General features: G+C 41.0%; 1 long non-coding RNA gene across 4 annotated transcripts in view; it reads left to right on the top strand.

Annotated features, from left to right (window-relative positions):
* Positions 1–408: 408 nt before the first annotated feature.
* Positions 409–12305, top strand: part of LOC116285726 (uncharacterized) — a 56189-nt gene continuing 44292 nt past the window's right edge. For all 4 annotated transcript variants that reach the window (XR_012064459.1, XR_012064461.1, XR_012064458.1 and 1 more), the window contains exon 1: positions 409–564. This is a non-coding gene — a long non-coding RNA (uncharacterized lncRNA). The remainder of the gene's footprint in view (positions 565–12305) is intronic.

A 12305-nucleotide genomic window follows, 5' to 3' on the forward strand; every position in this document is an offset into this window, starting at 1 on the left:
AACTTCTCCTACTTCTGCATACCATTGTTCTCTAAAATCCTGAGCAAGTTTTGATCCTCTAGAGATGCAAAGTGTCAAAAAATGTCCCAGCCTCCCTACGTGTTAAGAGGAGTATGATTTGGCCTGAAAAGGGACCAATTCTTTTTCACAAATAGTAAGCTAAGTAGGAAAGGGATTTATGGGCCCAATTTACATAAAAGCGGAGAACTAGATGGTAGAGTCAGAGCCTGGGCTGAAATTGTGACAGAGCCAAAAATATACGTAGGGAGATGATATGCCCCTAGTTTTATTCCTGGTGTGAGCTGGACCCCATGGCCCAAACCCTGTCCATTCCCAGCCTTCCTTTACCGGTTATTTGCCCCAGTGCCTTCTGGGTAAACTGCGGTCCTTCCAAGTCAAGCTTCTAGTTCAAGATGGCGGCGTAAGGGGAGTTTACACTCACCTCCTCCCACAAACAAGCCACGTCTACAGCTGCTCATGGTATAACTTCCTCTGAAAAACACCTAGAAACTGGCTGAGCCACTCCTAGCACCCCCAAGTGAGAGAAGGGCCACACTGAAGCAGGTAAGAGAGGCCGGGGCACCCACCCGCACCTCCTCCACCCCGTGTTTGGGAGGCCCACAGCGTCTCACTGAGGGGCAAAGGGTTTGAACCCCACATCGCGCATCCCCCACTTTAAAGACCTGCCCCTGAGAGGCCGGCTCCTAAAACATGTAACTGAAAACCAACGGAGCCCGCGCGTGGCCTCGGCCCCCACGAGGTTATAGCGTTCCGGGCTCTTAAAGGGCTCGCGCTGGGACTGACGGGCCCCAAGGCAGAGGGGCGCAGCGCCGGGGGCGTGGGGTGCCGGGACTCGCTGTGGGAGAGGCCCATTTGCTGGCCTTGGAGTTGGCGTGGAGACAGGCGTTTGATCTACAGGCATGTGGGGGCCTGCTGGTGCTCCCCTGGCGCAGACTGGCGGACGCCATCTTCGCACTCCCTGCGCCGCCGCCTCCAGGGGCCGGGCCAGGTCAGAGCTTTTATACGCGTCCGGAGCCCCCTCTTTCTGGCTGCCACCTTGGGCTCAGGTGGCCGTCGGGGCTTGCGTTTTGGATCCCACAGGAGTGTGGCAATGGGAGAGACGGCCTGTGGCAGGCTGCCGCCAGGGGCACTGCACAGAGGACTGAGGCACCCCCGCCCCCAGGCTTTTTGGGAAGGAGGCCGCTTTGTTGGTACCGGAGTAGTTTTGGCTGAGGGCAGGCACACCTCCAGGACCCTATGGACTGGGATGCCCTCTCAGGTAACTAGGCTAGTGCATATTCTCTTTGCGCTCTCCATCTGCCTCGCTGCAGCTCACAGGTATCTCCCAAACAGGAGCTTATACCCTCATCTAGAGCCCCACTTTTGGGGACTGCTGCACAGGGGCCACCGCTAGATCAGCTGGCGATGGTGGCCAGCAGAGCATAAGCTTGCATCAAGTCCTTGTGTACTTTAAAAGCTGCTGTGTGAAGGTCTGGCTTGTTAATCCACGATACAGCACAGTAGAAAACTACATAAGAAAAATAATCTTCCGCAGTCTCACCAGCCTCCTTGACTTTTTCGTTTATGTCACCCTCCAGTCCTTGCCCACGTTAATTTTCAGAATATGTACTGAGTTATCTTCTACTATGGTGATTTTAAAATACAGTATTTGTTTTCAGAAAGAGATCTGTCTTAAAGAGCTATGCATAAACTCCGCCAAACACAGCATTAGCTTGTAATATGTATGTCATGAATAAATTTACGAATATAATGCCTTACCCTGCTTGAGTTTTTTGTGCTCTCCTGCAGTAGTTCATGGACTGACTTTGCTAATAGGTGCCTGTCAAAATAGATATTTTATATTCATCTCTAAGTCTTGCTTGTTAAACTTCACAGATATAGTTGGTAGTTCCCCATGATATATTATTAAGAACAATTAACTTGTCATTTTATTTAAAAGAACAAATGTCTAATTTCTAAACTTCTGCATGCCTTTACCATAATCATATGGGAATCATTTAATTTAATTTTATTTTTAATATATTTTTATTGAAGTACAATCTATTTACAATGTTGTGTCAATTTCTGGTGTACAGCACAATACTTCAGTCATATAGGAACATACATATATTCGTTTTCATATTCTTAACTGTAAGTTACTACAAGATATTGAATATAGTTCCCTGTGCTATACAGTATAAACTTGTTTATCGGATTTTGTGAGGATTCTCCTGTATATCAAAACAAGAGACACTCTGCCATAGTTCAGTAGGTGTTCTGTGCGATTCAGTGGGTTTGTAGATGTAATTCTTGGTGTATTTGTGGGAGAGGGTGAGCTGTGAGTCTCTCTATTCCACCATTTGGATCAACCCTGGGAATCATTTTAAAGATAATTTTTAATCTTTTGAGGTTCCCTCTCTAACTTTGCCAAATATAGTATCAATAAATCTCTACAATAATTAATTTTAAACAAATTTGCTTACTTTTAAAAACAAGTTTGGAATGTTTTACTTACATGTTTTGGAGATGTAAAAAGATATTGGCCATCTTTGAAAGCACTATTTTAAAAAACTGACCTTATAAATTCTCCGGTGCATGAATTTTGTATTAATACTTGTATAAATGCGTACCACTACCTCTTCCATTACCATAAGGCTTAATGATTATAGTCTTAGGGTAATGTTGAAGATTTCTTTTGAGTGAGTAGTAACTGATATCTTTTTGAGAACATTTAACTTTTTTTATATGGAGGCAGTGTGAGGGATTGGTGAATCTGATCACTTACATCATATTAATTCTAATATGTATCCTTCCTTAAAGTAGATGAGTTAATCTTATCATTAAACCTTATTTTGTTTTAAATGGAAAAATAAAACATAAAAAAGTTAAATTCATCTTCGTTTAATCTGTTTGAAATTCAGTGTTTAAATTGTTTCAGCTTAATGAATGGTTAGCACTTTGCTATAATTGGTATTTAAAATATATTTGTTATTTAAGTTAAAAAATGTTTTCTGATAAAATGAAAGACAAATGGTACGTGCAGGGAACCCCACACCTTGACTATGCTCTGCTCATAGCATGTCTGTAGCTGTCTCCAAGGGAGGGTTATTTTATTAAATCCAAGACATACACTGACACAAAATTCATAAAATAATCTTGCTGTATGAGCACAAATAGTACAACAGCATAACCATCCAGGGGGTACGAAATAGATAGAAATAAACTGATCAGTTTCGTTTTAAAAAAAAACAAAGGATGAGAGCAAAGATGTCACTTAATATGCCTATGAGTGAATATTTAATTTCCTTAGCCACCCATGCCTTCCCCATCCTAGGGTGAGGTAAAAAGAGTCGTACAGCATTATTACTCTTGGGCTACACAATTCTGAAAACTAACAAACACTAAACCTGTGATTTTCAATCTCCCTTACCTACCTTAGTGTTTCCTCAGAGGCACATCTATGAAATGAGCTGGCTTCATATCAAGGCCTGAAGTACAACTGATTTAAAAAAAATTGATGAATATATGTCTTCCTTTATTATATTGTGAGGTACTAAAATGTTATTGTTTGACATGAATGTTAAATGTCACCAGCACAAATTGTTGTATCATATTGGCTGCTCATACCTGTTGAATGAAGCTCCAAACACCAGGCATTGAGTACTGATGTTCCAACCTGTCCCCCATAAAAAGTTTTACACGCACACACACAGCCCCCATATCCTGCCACCATCATGGCAACCATATTTGTAAGAATTTCTTTCCCAAGAAAACTGCATTCCTTCATAATTTACTTTTCCCGTTTTCACTCATAAAACGCACCAGTGTCTCGCCTTGTCAGGTTTTGATGAGCATGAGCTGATCAGAATTCTGTAAGGAGTTGATAAAAATCCAGTCAAGAGCAAGGAATCTTGGGATTTTAGTTAATCCCTGCAGCCTTACTGTGAGTCAGTTAAAATTTAAGGTAGTGACCTTACCCCCACCACACCTGACTCCCACAAGGTCTTCCTTATGGGACCTAAGGGCACTGAGCCTAGTACAACAGCCGGGACAGTCATGCAAACACACAGCTGCTCCCAGCAACAGCTAAAATGTAGCCTAGTCTTAATTAACCTGGAACCACACTCAAGTTGGGATTTTGTTGATGTTGGGGTGAGGTGGTGGTAGTGGGTTATTATTGTTGTTTTGCTCTGCCTTTTCCTCCCCAAATATTCACTTACTGAATAATTCTGGGGGCAATTTGGTGACTGTTATCTCTGTCACTCTGTTCCCCGGTTTTCTTCCTTTCCTCTGTCCTCCCAGCCTCTTACAGACTTCCAGTTGTCTTGAAGGGGTCTGCTCGTTTGTGGCCATTTTCTTCCCTCAGCCCTCTCACAAAAGGACAGCAGTCTTTAGTAGCTCTTTTATGAAGTGGGGATCCTGGCAGGGCTGAAGCTAAGATTTTGATACATCTGGCACGTGGATTTATACACTTGTCTCTACTGATTTGTGGGAACTGGGATTCTCTTGGGCTAACATTTTTGCACACATCCAGAGATTGAGGTAATGGAGATTGAGGAATAGACTGTTGGGGCCCAGGGAAAGCCACCCAGAATATACCTCAATGTCATATTGATTATTTTGAATTAAAGTTATTTAAGAAACAGTCAGTGCAAAATGGACACTTTGACCCTCTTTCTCTGAAAGCAGGAAATAAATCTCCCATGTGAAAGGTACCCTTGCATATCTGGAGGTAGAAGGACATTCTTATTGCCAGATATGTGTGTATCAACACACCTGGTTACCTCTTTAATTTACTGCCCCAAGAACAAACTCATTTAGATTCATCACTAATTAAGCACCCAAAGTCTAAGTTTCTTTATCCTGTCAGTTCCTCACAAACGTATTGTTTCTTTGTCTAAAAAGTATAAAAGCTTTGGCCACTTCTTCAGTCCCATTTCTATGAGACCTCTATGTGCACAAATTTTTAAAATTTTTTCTCCTTCTAAACTGTCTTGTGTCAATTTTATTATTAGTTCAGCCACAAGAGCTCAAGAGAGGTAGAGAGAAAATTTTCCCTCTCTTCAACAAGACACAAGCCAAATTAGAAAAGGGGGTGTTAGGTCTCTGAGAGAAAATACAATGAAAGGGAAGAAGACAAATCATACTATCTCAGCACCTGATGGTAGGAGGGGCAGAGTGATTCTCAAACCAGTGTGATAACTCTGCCTGGTCACTCCCCCAGTTCCCCCCTCACCTCCGTCTGGGCATCCCAGCAGCATGTGCATCCTCCACCGATGAACAGACCATATCAAGAGCTGTCCAAGCTCCTCTACAAGGTGGGGGGAGGGGTTGTCAGAGGCGAAGCCATTCCCAAATGTCCTGCAGTGGCTGTTCTATGTAACTCCTCATCCTCAGCCCATCTGTGAGGCACTGGTGTCTCCCAGGGTCCTCTTCCCACCAGGATGGTCTCATTCTCAAGTCCAACCACATGTATCCTGACGGCTCTAACTATTTCTGCATCCCAGACATTCCGCTTATGTATCCAGGTTTGTATATCCACCCACTTACCAAACGTCTGCATCCAAGGGCACCACACATTTTAATGTATTCAAGCCGAGCTTATCTTCTTATCCCTTCCACGTCCCCCACCTACTCCCACCCACGAGATCTTTCTCCTTATTCTTTGTTTGCTGAATGGTACAATGTTGTCAAAGACCAGTAGAGCTTAAGAGAAATGTAGTTTCCTGGGAGGGAAAAATTAGTGCTTTTAAAATGATGGAAAAGGAGAATTTGTGATCATTATTTTTTTTAATTTTATTGAAGTACAGTCAGTTTACAATGTTGTGTTAGTTTCTGGTGTATAACAATGATTCAGTTGTACATATATATATACACACACATTTTCCTTTTCATATTCTTTTCCATTATAGGTTATTACAAGCTATTGAATATAGTTCTGTGAGCTATACAGTAGGACCTTGTTGTTTATCTATTTTATATATAGTAGTATCTGCAAGTCCCAAACTCCCAATTTATCCCTCCCTGCTGATTTCCCTTCCCTGATAACCATAAGTTTGTTTTCTATGTCTGTGAGTCTATTTCTGTTTTATAAATAAGTTCATTTGTGTCTCTTTTTTTTTTTAGATTCCACATATAAGTCATATCGTATGGTATTTGTCTTTCTTGTCTGACTTACTTCGCTTAGTATGATAATCTCTGGGTCCATTCATCTTGCTGCAGATGGCATTATTTCATTCTTTTTTATGGCTGAGTAGTATTCCATTGTACATATATGCCACAACTTCTTTATCTGACCATCTGTTGATGGACATTTAGGTTGTTTCTATGTCTTGGCTATTGTAAATAGTGCTGCTATGAACATTGGGATGCATGTGTCTTTTCAAATTAAGAACTCCCTCTGGATATACGCCCAGGAGTGGGATTGCTGGATCATATAGTAAGTCTATTTTTAGTTTTTAAGGACTGAAAACGGTCATTTTGGATTGGCTAATGTGAACCAAGTATCTGTAGTTGGTTAAAAACAAGCCCTACAGTTTATCCACAAAGAGACTTCCATTAGGTCAGGTGCATGGAGGTCACTCCAAGTGCACATCCTTTCAGCTTCAGTGGATGGGAATCAGAGGTGAGGAAACACAGCATTCAGCTTTGATGGCTCTTAGGCGACTGCTTCTCTAAGTGAAAAGATTTTCTTTTGCAACTTCTACTTGGTCATCCAAGCAAGAAATCTAGGGGTTGTCCTGGATGCCCCCATCCCCATGCACACTGCCTTTATCAGACCTTGCATGTCTCTTGACTGGATGACTGAAGTTGTGTCCTGGGTCCTAGGTATTCAAAGTGGGGCCAGAGAAGCAGCAACGTCAGCATTACCTGGGAGCTTGTTAGAAATGCAGAATCTCAGACCCTGCCTCAGGCTTACCCAATCAGAGTCAGCCATTTAACGATATCCCCAGGTGATTCATCAGCACTGTCCTAACTCATGTCCCTTCTGACCATGGCTCTCTAACTCATTCTCTGACTCCTGTAGACCTTCCAAAAATACAGCTATCACTCAGTACTCCCTGTACAGTTTTATTAGTATAATATCCTACACCCTGGCTCCCCTTTGCTGAAATCTATTGTTTCTAATCCTGGCTAAAGATTAGATTCACTGGGGTTGCTTTAAAAAATATTAGTTCCTTTGCCCTAATCCCTCAGAATTCTGATTTAATGGAAATGGAGGCTTGGTATAATGTTCAGGTTTTCCCAGTTGGTTTTGATGAATAGCCAAGAGTTGAGAACCATTGACCCAAAGATGAAGCTTCAGTTCCTTATCATGGACGTATTGATTCCTTCCAGAATTGAGCCCTTCACTGGCCCTCTCTCTCTCTCTTTTACCATATTGTGTCCATTAGACTATGAACTCAGTCTTGCCAAAGGCACACAGGAGTGCTCCCCTCAGCATCTCTACAGTCTTTTTCCACCCACACAGGCTTCTGCCAGCAAACGTCTCACTCCCCTTTTAAGGCTAACCTTGTCCCCTACCAAGGACCATTTCCTGTTTCTCTCCACCGTCACCTCCACTTGTTTACGTATCTGCTTGTCTTCCCGCAGGACTGTATGCCCCCTACCCCTACCCAGGACCAGGACCAAAATCTAATCTATGAATAAGCTATATGAGACCAATACGTGTCTCTTTTGTTAACCACTGGGGACTGCCTACATAATTTGTGGAGCCTGGTGCAAAATGAAAACGCAGAGCCACTTGAAATTCAAAAATTCTTAAGAATTTCAAGATGGCACCATCGGGGCATTAGATCACACATAGGGCCCTTCTGCCTAATATATAGTTAGTGTTTTAAAACGTGTGTTGACTGAAGGAGTTTTTGCATCTCCTGCACCTGGCATGGAAGTTTGTGAAAAGAATGTGTATTCCCTGCATTCTGAGAAACACAGAGACTGCAGTAAGGGTAGGAAAGAGGGAAGGGTGGAAGAGGCATTTTTCAATTTTTGATGAAGCAAATGCCTCATTTAACCACAATCAGGCACTGCAGACAACCACACAGGAGTCCCCTTTATGGTCCTATTGAGGAGTCTACATAGTAACAGCTTTTCTCTCAGACTGGCAAGCAGGACATGAAGAAATGGCTCTCTCCACCCAATCAAATATATTCTGCTTTTAATTGGGTAGCAACATAGCCAAGAGAGCTTTATCAAAGGTACTTGATCCTGGAGACAAAAACGTATATATTTTAAATTTTACAGATAGCTTTATTGTTTTTCCCATTTGCTATAATACAACATGCTTGTTTTTTCTAATGTTTCTCGTGTTCCTCACAGGCAGAGAGGCCACCGCTAACCACAGCTTTTACACAAAATGACAGTTACAGTTTTGGTTTACTTCATATTTTTAAAAGCAAATCTAAGGCATTATGAAATTTTATCCCTCCATACATCTCTTAAAAGTTTGGACATTGCTTCAATACCATAATCCTGCGAGATGTCCAGAACCATCAGTGTTACTACCCTAACAAAACTATGACCATACTGTCTTTATCACACTGAACAAAATTATCAACAATTACTTCCTATTTCTCATCTGTTTCTTTTGAACAAGTGCTCCAGATTCTACCTTTATTAACCTCACGGCCCCGCCCCCAAATCCTTGTGTCCTGCTCTGTCCACTAAGAACAGACCATCTGGAAAAGTACTGCCTGGGAACACCCAGCTTCAAAATAAGAATGAGTCATGTAGAAAGTACATGGTCATGTCCTTTCCTGCCTTACACACTGTCTGTGTAGAAAAGTCGTAACATTCTGATTTCTGGTAGATTAGGTACCTGTTTTTTCTCTTAAAGAAGAAAGTCAATGTGGCAGTTAACTCTCTTCTCTATTTTTAAATAGACTTTTCTCTAGTAATTTCCTGTCCTGTCTCCCAGTGCCCACAGTTCTCCTTTCCTGGTTGTTCAGCCTCCCCCTTATCTGCGGCAGACGGATAACACAGTTCTCAGCATGCCCAGTGCAGCTCACTACACTTCTCCAGAAAACTTAGATTTGATTTTCACTCACTTGGATCGAGTGTTTTCTTAACCATTCCATTCTCAGTCTCAAACACATCGTATTAATTATTCCATTAGCAGTGAAGAGCCTTCTCTGCCTCGTCCCCTTCAGGGCATATTTGCTCAGCTGAAGTTGGGCTTTCCACTGAGACCCATTTAAGGGAAAAGGGCATTAACATCTAAATGGATTTTTAAACATAGAATAACACTTATTTACTAACACCAAGTTAATCCTCTATAGGACTGCTCTGTGCATAATTGAAAAAGACCAATGCCACCAAAAGTCCAGAGGTGTTGGAACCATCAGAGGCAAATTCTAGAATATGGCTATATTACAGAAGCAGACACATGGTGTTTAGGACCCTACATTAAAATTTTAAATAACAATGCTAATGTTTATTTTTAGCAATTTACCGTGCCTCTGTTAATCCTTTAAAACAACCCTATGAGGTGAGTATGATTATGCCTGTCTTACAGTGTAAGTGCCTCACTCAGAATGCACAGCTAGCTGGTGGCAAATCTAAGCCAAAGTCTTCCTATTTGCCAGATAGGGGATGATGCCTCCCTGACTCTTCCTCCTCCCCTTCTCAAAACTATGTTGTTTGCTCTGCCTCTGAAGAGACTTCTGGAAACCTGAGAGCAATTGGATGCAAGTTTATGACTATTTGTACTTGTTTATTTTTCTAGGAAAAAAGGACTGAATTTAACAGAAAACTGAAACTTTAAAGTTAAAGAATCACTTTTAAAGCCCTGCACTTACTTTGAACCCTTGGTTTTGCAGTTGACGCCTACAGCCTCTCCTGCACATGCACACACACACGATACATCCCTGCAGAATCCCCACATCCTTAGTTTAATTGCCAGATATGACAAATATTCCTTTGACCCAAGGGGTATTTTCAAGACCAAGCTTGGCACAGCCCATATAACAACTAAAAATATATCCAAGAGAGACCGTTTTTCCTGGAAATGATTGCCTTTAGAAATGAAAATTCTGAGCAGTTGTTCAGGTGAAAATTTTATTACAACTCCAGTCTGTTCAGGCGACAACAGTAATTGAAGGAGATACACAAATCCTGGCTACATATTCATTACTGACTCAACAAACATTAATTAAGACACCTTTGCTGTCACAGCCTGTGGAATTTTTGCTGTTAAAGGTATTCCATCAAGAAGACTTGTATCCGAGAGAGAAAATAACTGCCCATGTGAGAAGTTGGAGCCATCAGAAAGAGGAAGATGAGATTAAATCATCAGAACACAGGCCAGTGAAACAGTTATTGAAGGTGATAGCTGGATACCTGAAAGGGGAAAAAAAAATGAGCCTCAACCTCAAGAATCCTGCAGCTTAAAAATATGGTTTGCAAAGTGAAAATGTTAGTAGCTGAATTCCCTCTTATTATCTGAATTAGTGGCCTGGAAAATCAAGGACATCTTGAAGAATGGAGAGAAGAAATTATGGGGAAAAGATAAGAAACTCAGAAAATAGATCAGGGAAACAATGTGTGAAAATTAATGTTAACACAGGGTGGGTATTAGATATTACGGCATGATAATTGTATCACAGTTATGTTATAGGTGAGATTCAGATTGGTGTTTCTATGAAGGAAATGATAAAATGTCAGGAACTTGCCTTAAAATTCTTTAAAAACAAAAACCAAGCATAATGTGGGAGGATGCAGTTAGATGAAATAAAAATAATAAAATGTTGATAATTATTGAAACTGGATAATGGTGCATAGGAGTTCATTATTCTGTTTTACAAGAAGTTGAGTTAAAACAAAGTGAGAGAGGCGGGTGGAAAATTGAGGGTGTATTGTGGACCAGATGCTCTGAGGCTGCCACTCCCACTGAAATATAACTCATTTCTTAATAAATTACAACAAACCAAAGTTATAATGATGATGTATGTAGGACATTCTAGAAAGTAAGGGAAATTTTCAAGAACCAGAAAGAAGAGGAAAATAAAAGCAGAGACCTAAATCTTGAGTTGGGAGCAGAGCAATACACCAGTAGGTAGAAGGAGGGTTAATAAGAGCAGTTACCCTGGAGAAACCTACTTATATCCTAAATTAGCTTTGCCATTGGGTTACTGAGTCTTGGGTGCTCTGCAAACTGAAGAGACTAAGCCTGGGACTTAAAGCTGGGACCCTCAAGGGAAGCCAACTCAGTGCATCCCTGATATGAAATGATGTAAAGTCAGTGCACCTCCTGACATGAAAGACAGAGGCCAAAACAGAGAAAAGTAATAAAAGTTTAACTTACAGGAAATGGAGACTTCTCAGGGAAGAAAAAAATTGCTTAGCTATTGTTAATCTCCTTAGAGAAATACTAGGAGATATATCATTTACTAACTAAAAACAATATGCAACTTCTGAAAAAGGAATATGTAGAGAACAGAAAAGAACCCTTGGAAATAAAAAATGTGGGAGCAGACATTTTTAAAAAGTCAACAGAAGGACAGGAAGGTAAAATGTGGTACTCTCCCAAAAAGTAGAACAAAAAGACAAAGAAATGGGTAGTACAAGAGAAAAGATTTAAAAAATTAGATGACCACTTATGAATAGTGAGAATTACTGACAGAACAGGAGAAAACAGAGCAGGGGAAGTAAAGAAATCATTCAATAAAAATTCCCAGAAATGAAGCACATGTGTTCTTTGGATGAAAGGGCCTGTGGAATGCCCAGCGAATTGGGTGGCCAAACTGGCAATTCTTTTTCAAATGGCTGTTTTTCAAAATGGCTGCACAATTTTGCATTCCCACCAGCAGAGCCCTAGAGTTTTGGTTATTCTACATCTTTGCAAACATTTGACCATTCTGGTATGTGTGCAGTGATATCTCATTGTGGTTTCAATTTGCATTCCCCTAATGCAAATTTTTTCACAGGCTTATTTGCCATAGTGAAGTGTTTGTTAAATCTTCTCTCCATTTTTAAATGGAATTATTTATCTTATTACTATTTTTTTTTTTTTTTTTTTTTACTGCTGGTGGCTTCCACTGGAGTTCTCTTGTAACACTCACGCTTGGGATCTGACCACCATGTGAGGGAGCCCAAGCTGACCCATGGAGAGACAGCATGGAGAGAGACAGAAGTCCTAGCCTTCCAGCTGTCTTTACCCAGGTGCCAGGCATGGGATGGAAGCTGTCTTAGATTCTGCAGCCTCAGCCACCATCTGACTGCATCTATGTGGGAGGTCTCAAGTGACAACAGCAGAATAGTAATGATAATGATGATAATAGGTTGTTGTTATTGTTTTTTTTTTTTTT

This window comes from Vicugna pacos, chromosome 26 (assembly GCF_048564905.1).
Source record: "Vicugna pacos chromosome 26, VicPac4, whole genome shotgun sequence".
In the NCBI taxonomy this organism is placed as follows: domain Eukaryota; kingdom Metazoa; phylum Chordata; class Mammalia; order Artiodactyla; family Camelidae; genus Vicugna; species Vicugna pacos.